Source organism: Oryzias latipes, chromosome 17, assembly GCF_002234675.1.
Source record: "Oryzias latipes chromosome 17, ASM223467v1".
Taxonomy (NCBI): domain Eukaryota; kingdom Metazoa; phylum Chordata; class Actinopteri; order Beloniformes; family Adrianichthyidae; genus Oryzias; species Oryzias latipes.
In genome coordinates, this window is record NC_019875.2 from 9,426,841 (window position 1) to 9,434,348 (window position 7,508).

Here is a 7,508-nt window from a genome sequence, read left to right on the forward strand (position 1 = left end):
TGCGTCACTGAATAAGCTGCGGGGCTGTGAGCGCAGGACAAAAGTAGCGGCTCATAGTCCGGAAATTACGGTAATATCATTTTTAATCTATAACTATTATTGATTTATTTTGTAAGGGATAATTCCAGACGAAGTACCCTTTTTTATAAATTAAAGGACGAGGTCTGATGACACTGGTCAGTAACATCTGCAAATTTCCTTCATTTCTGATGATGCACACCTCGTCGAGCATTACCCCGCTTATGCCATGGTCGCTTACGATAGAAATCTATAAAAATAATATTAATAGTGTAATCCTGTTATCACATATCAAAAAGCGGACTGTTTGATAGGTTCTGTAATCAAGAAGAACAAAGTCAGAACCAGAACCATAAATGCAGAGAAAGGACTTACAGTGTGTGGCGAGTCACACCTGTAACAGACTGCAACACGTGGAGATTTGGTTACACCCGTCAAGATGTGGAGGGAATCCGCTGCGTTCACACACCCTATGTGACATGCCGACTATGTTTTTCATCACATTATAAAGAAAAAAAGACACCACTTTTCGAATGCTCTCGGATGGTTTAGGTCACATACGAGGCGGGAGATCAATGACAGAAGAGAACAGAGCTTCTGTAGAGAATGGATTTCAGCTCATGTTACAGAGAAAGAGGCAGCCCGTCAGGCTATGATGGAACCCTAACCATCACACACAAAAATAGTACAGAATGGACAGTGGAGGCTTGTGTATGTGTAGCTGGGGTGGGTCATTCAATTGCCCCAAAAATCCCTAAAACAGTGAAAGCTTGAACCATAAGAGCTTATTTCCACCTGAAACCCAACTCAACCTCTGGTAGAGATGGATACCGTTTGGTACCGGTGCCGAAATTATACTTTTGGAACAGTAAGAAAAAAAAAAAACGAGTGATGAGCTTCAGCCATAAATCCAAAGACGAAGCGAGTAAAAGTTTAGCTGTACCTCACAGCAATAGATGTCAATTCTGATTGATAGGAGGGACATCTCTGTTTTCCTTGTCTGAGCTGGCGTCTAGCTCAAAACTGTGCGGCTGCAAAGGGAATCATGGGAAATAGGCAGAGGTTAACTTCCACGCCAACGGTCCTGGTCGCAACTCAGAGATGAATTTCTAATGAACTCCTGTTGCTTTGCAGAAAATATGTCTTGAAAAAATGACACAGCTTTTAAAATTTTGTCTATTAACATCATAATCATAATCAAAAGACCACTGGGAATGATTTAACAAAATATAAAAAGATGATTGGAATGGGACTTTAAGGGGAAATATAATTTTCCACAATAAAATGGGCCAAACATAAATTCTAATTTCTAATTTAAAAAGACAGTTTCAAATTATCTCTAGATATTTTACAGAGGATGATACTTTAAAAAAATAGTGCCGGTTTGTAAAAGTCGTTTCTGATTTGTGATAATTAAGACTAAATTATAATTGTTGTTGTTTTTTTTTAATAGAATACAGTATTTTTCACTGACTGACAAAAAGTTTATACATTGTTTATTTATAGTTTTTTTTATTTTAATATTTCATAAAATCCCTTACTGTTTTAATTTATTGACTACATTATAATCTTTTCAGGTAAAAATCCTTTTTACTTGTCACATTTATCTATTACTGGATCTATTCAATATTGTGGTTGACATTCAAAACTAAAGCAGTCTTTTTTGTTTCTATATCTGACACGCTGTTAAAGCGTAAGTTGTGTTGTCGTGCAAGCTGTTTTTTTTAGATCTAACAACAAATGAACACGCTTCCCTGAGCGATGTGACCTTATCTGTTTGTTTGTTTGTGTGTGAAGGGGAAGTCGGTTAATGAGCAGCTATTTCCTTTCCTCTTCAGGACAGAATGTCGTCTCAGCGGCGGCTGACACACATTAGACCGACGACAGCGACCATTAATGAGTCCTCACAATCCGGGCGGCCCTTGTGATGCTTGACTGCCTGCGTTGGTGTGTTTGCGCCAAAGAACTGCAGTCTGATTTCACGCAGCGCACAGCTCAGCACGCCATAGCGTCTTGTTTGGTCTTTAGGTGGCAGCTGCAGGAGATAAGAAACATTTGATGAAGCATTTAATGAGAGAAGAATGTGCATCTCTGCTCTCATAACAAACACTGGTGGTCTTTGGAAACTGTCAACACCATGTTAGCAAAAATTTAAAAAGAAATAACTGTGTCGAATTTTTGTTATTTCATCATACTTACAGAACAAATAGTCAATAATGTTTAACCCTTTAACACCAGAGCTTTAGTGTTGACAATCTTTCAACTGTCAGAACTCTTCAACCGTTTACGCAATCAACAAAATCCCAGCGGATTCGGTTTAAAAGAAGAGCAGGCTTGCGCTGAAATGCAACACTTAACAGTCGTGAAGTGTTTACGGAATCACTTTAAATCAGTTGACTCTGTCGCAGAGTTTGTTGGTATAACGTTGATTGCATAAACAGATGAAGAGTTAGAGTTACTCAAAGAGCGTGTGTTTTTTAGGTGTCATTTGTCACATCTTCAGTATCAAAGGGTTAACATTTAGCATCGATACAAAGCAACAAAACACCTTTTTCTGAATTATGTTGATAAATAAAGGGCCCCACCTTCTGCTCCTCATTTCCAAGCCAACCAGGAAGTACCAAATGTTGCAGTTCTTTAAGGGACCATTGTGTGTTTAAATGGACGACCTTAAGGAGAGTGAATCGACGATTTTATTAATCATAGGAGTGGAGGACATGATCGGCAGTGAGGTTCTCTTAAGGATCCCAAACATGGTTGCAGTATCTCCAACAGATAGATAGATAGATAGATAGATAGATAGATAGATAGATAGATAGATAGATAGATAGATAGATAGATAGATAGATAGATAGATAGATAGATAGATAGATAGATAGATAGATAGATAGATAGATAGATAGATAGATAGATAGATAGATAGATAGATAGATAGATAGATAGATAGATAGATAGATAGATAGATAGATAGATAGGCAAGGCAAGGCAAGGCAAGTTTTTTTGTATAGCACAATTCGTACACAAAGTAATTCAAGGTGCTTCACAAAACAGAAAAATGCATTAAAATCACAATACATCATTGAAATAATCAACGTAAAATTTACTTTAAAAGAAAAGAAAAAAATTGAAAAATGATTTAAAAATAAAGGAAGGAAAGGAAAGAAAAGTGCAGATAGGACCTTTCAGTCATATACACGGCTAAACAGAAATGTTTTAAGTCCAGATTTGAACATGAACACAGAAGAGGCCTGTCTTACGACTTCAGGGAGGCTGTTCCAGATTTTAGCTGCAGAATATTGAAACGCTGATTCCCCTTGTTTAGTTCTGACTCTGGGAATCAACAGGAGGCCGGCCCCTGAGGTCCTCAGAGTACGAGATGGTTCATATGGCACTAACATGTCAGAGATGTACTTTGGTGCTCGGCCATGGAGAGACTTGTACACAAGCAGAGCTGCTTTGAAGTCTATTCTTTGAGGTACAGGGAGCCAGTGCAAAGACCTGAGCACAGGACTAATGTGATCATACTTCCTGGTTCTGGTCAGGACTCGAGCAGCAGCATTCTGGATGTACTGAAGCTGTTTTACACCTCGTTTGGAGAGGCCGGTGAGCAGGCCGTTACAGTAGTCTAACCTACTGGAGACAAATGCATGAATAAGTATCTCCAGGTCTGGTTTTGACACTATGTTTTTGATTTTGGCAATGTTTTTCAGATGGTAAAATGCCGCTGATGTTACTGACTTGATATGGCTGTTAAAGTTCAGGTCAGAGTCCATGATTACCCCTAGGTTTCTGACTTGATTTGAGGGTTTAAGAGACAGAGAATGAAGGTAGCTACTGACTCTTTTTCCCTTTGTTTCTGTGGGCCAAAAATAATAACTTCGGTCTTGTTTGAGTTTAGCTGGAGAAAGTTGTTCTGCATCCACGCACTGATCTGTTGGAGGCAGTGGCTGAGTGAATCCACCGGCCCATATTCACCTGTTGTCAGTGACACATAGATCTGAGTATCATCTGCATAGTTGTGATAAGATATGTTATTACTGTGTATTAACTGCCCTAGTGGGAGCATGTAGAGGTTGAACAGAAGGGGTCCCAGGATCGATCCCTGGGGCACACCACAAGTCAAGGCCATGTAGTCTGAGACACAACTCCCTATTTCAACAAAATATTTCCTGTCTTCTAGATAAGACTTGAGCCAACTTAGGGCAGATCTAGAGATGCCAACCCAGTCTTGGAGTCTGTGCAAAATGATCCCATGATCAACAGTATCAAAGGCAGCACTCAGGTCTAGCAGGATTAAGACAGTGACTTTGCCATCATCAGTGTTCAGGCGGATGTCGTTGGTTACCTTGATAAGAGCAGTTTCTGTGCTATGATGGGGTCTAAAACCTGACTGGAAAACATCAAATGAATTGTTTAATAAGAGAAAATCAGTGAGCTGTTGGTAGACAACTTTTTCAAGGACCTTTCCTAAAAATGGCAGATTAGAGATAGGTCTGTAATTATTCAGTACAGTGGGATCAAGACCGTTTTTCTTCAGGAGAGGTTTAATGACTGCAGTTTTTAAGGCCTCTGGAAATATTCCAGATTGAAGAGACATGTTAACTATTTGAGTAATTGATGGCAACACACTGTTCAGGACAGACTTTAGAAATCTAGTGGGTAACACATCAAGGCAGAGTGTAGACAAGCTCAGAAGGGTGATGGTCTCTTGGACAGTTTGGTCAGTGACAGGTATAAAGTGAGTCAGCTTAGAGTGAGTAGGTGGCCGTTCGATAGTTATATGTGTTGTGGAGTTGATGGATTTTTTAATGCCCTGAACCTTGTCATTAAAAAATACAGCAAACTCATTACATTTAGGTGTGCAAACCAATTCTATTGGTAGCTGGGTTGGAGGGTTAGTTAATCTGTTTACTGTTGTGAACAGGACACGAGAGTTGCTGCTGCAACTTCCAATGATTTCAGAGAAGTACCTTTCCCTTGTTCTGCATAAGATCTGGTTGTAAGCGTACAACTCCCCCTTATACATTTCATAATGAACCTGGAGTTTTGACTGGCGCCACTGTCGTTCAGCTCTGCGGCACTGTTGTTTCTGATAGATAGATAGATAGATAGATAGATAGATAGATAGATAGATAGATAGATAGATAGATAGATAGATAGATAGATAGATAGATAGATAGATAGATAGATAGATAGATAGATAGATAGATAGATAGATAGATAGATAGATAGATAGATAGATAGATAGATAGATAGATAGATAGATAGATAGATAGATAGATAGATAGATGACTTTATTAATCCCACAATGGATAAATTTCATTTATCTGTGGCAGCAACACGACATTCAGAAATAATCTATATAATATAACATCAATAAAGGACATCACAAATTACATTTATATTAGATAATTAAAAATATTACTAAAATTATTATGAAAAATTATTATCAAAAATGAGATTCTTATTAAATAAAGAAATAAATATTAAATAAATACAGCTGCAAAAGTGTAAAAAACATGCGGTCTGCAAAACATGTAAACTGTAAAAAAAAAAAAAAAAAAAAAAAAAAACATTACAAATTTTTTCAAAATACAGAAATAACTAATGAAGTTCACACCAAAAACAAAAACAAACAACTGTTCGGGAACAAAAAACAATTTAAAATTGAAAAACAACAACTACAACAAAAGTAAATGGCTCAATGACTAAACAGAAAAAACACCCCTGGGACCGTGGAGTGTCACTTTGACACGGTGTTGTACAGTCTGACGGCTGTGGGGAGGAATGACCTGCGGTAGCGCTCCTTCTTACACTGAGGGTGCAACAGTCTTGTGCTGAAGACGGGTCAGCGCCTCTACAGTTTTGTGCAGGGGGTGGGAGGGGTTATCCATGATGGATGTCAGCTTAGCTAACATCCTCCTGTCCGCCACCTCCTCGATGGACTCAAGTGTGCAGCCCAGGACAGAGCCGGCCTTCCTAACCAGTTTGTTTAGCCTCTTCAAGTCTCTGCCTGCACTGACCCCCGCCCAGCACACAACTCCATAAAGGACCACTGAGGCCACCACAGTGTCGTAAAAGGTCCTCAGCAGCTGTCTGCACACGCCAAAGGACCTCAGTCTCCTCAGCAGGTGAAGGCGACTCTGGCCCCTTCTGTACAGAGCATCCGTGTTGTTGGACCAGTCCAGTCTGTTTTTCAGGTGAACACCCAGGTATTTAAATGTGTCCACGACCTCAATGTCTGAACCCTGGATGTTCACCGGTGACTGTGATGGTGAGGACCTCTTGAAGTCCAGTATCAGCTCCTTTGTCTTGCTGGTGTTAAGCAGCAGGTGGTTAACTTCACACCAGCTAACAAAGTCAGTGATGACCCCCCTGTACTCCTGCTCATCCCCCCCTGATACACAGCCCACAATGGCACTGTCATCTGAGAACTTCTGCAGATGACAGTGGTGGGAGTCGTAGGTGAAGTCTGATGTGTACAGGGTAAACAGGAATGGGGAGAGCACAGTCCCTTGAGGTGCCCCCGTGCTGCAGACCACCACATCAGACACACAGTCACGCAGCCTCACAAACTGTGGCCTGTCTGTGAGGTAGTTGATGGTCCAAGCAACCAGATGTTGGTCCACACCTGCAACCTCCAGCTTCCTCCTCAGCAGTGATGGCTGAATTGTGTTGAAAGCACTGGAGAAATCAAAAAACATGACTCTCACAGTGCTCCCAGGGGCCTCCAGGTGAGACAGGGCCTGATGCTGCAGGATGATGGCGTCATCCACCCCGATGCCTGGTCGATATGCAAACTGCAGCGGGTCCAGTGCTGAGCTCACCTGAGTGCGGAGATGGCTGAGGATGATCCTCTCCATAGCCTTCATCAGGTGGGAAGTCAAGGCGACAGGTCTGAAGTGGTTCGGTTCCGTAGGACGAGGTACCTTTGGAAGGACGAGGTACCTTTGGAACCGGAACCAGGCAGGAAGTCTTCCAGAGGACTGGTACCTTCTCCAGTCTGAGGCTCATATTAAATATGAACAGCATCACCACACAGAGCTGGTCTGCACACTCCCTGAGGAGCCTGGAACAACGTGGGTGTTCCAGCGTGAGAAGCAACGTGGGTCAGAGAACAACGGGTGGAGAAGACAGTGGTGCCTAAAGAAAGAGGATCCACTGAACCTGAGACTCAAGGGATAATGCAGGAAAGGGTCAAACCTGGGATGTGCACACAACAGGGGTGTGAAATCCAAAAACAGTCAATGGCAGTTTGTAATGTGAAAATAGTCAAAAAATAATTCACATGGAAAACTTGAAGACAAGCGAGAAGATGCAAACAGTGTCAACGTGACGACAACATATCTGACAGAAAAAGAAAAATATTTTGATGATAATAAAATAGAGGATAACAAGCCAGTGACAAAAACAGGTAAAGCCTTACTCACAACTGCCCCTACATGGGTGGATACTAGCTGTTTTGGGGGGGGAAACTGGCAAACCTGTAT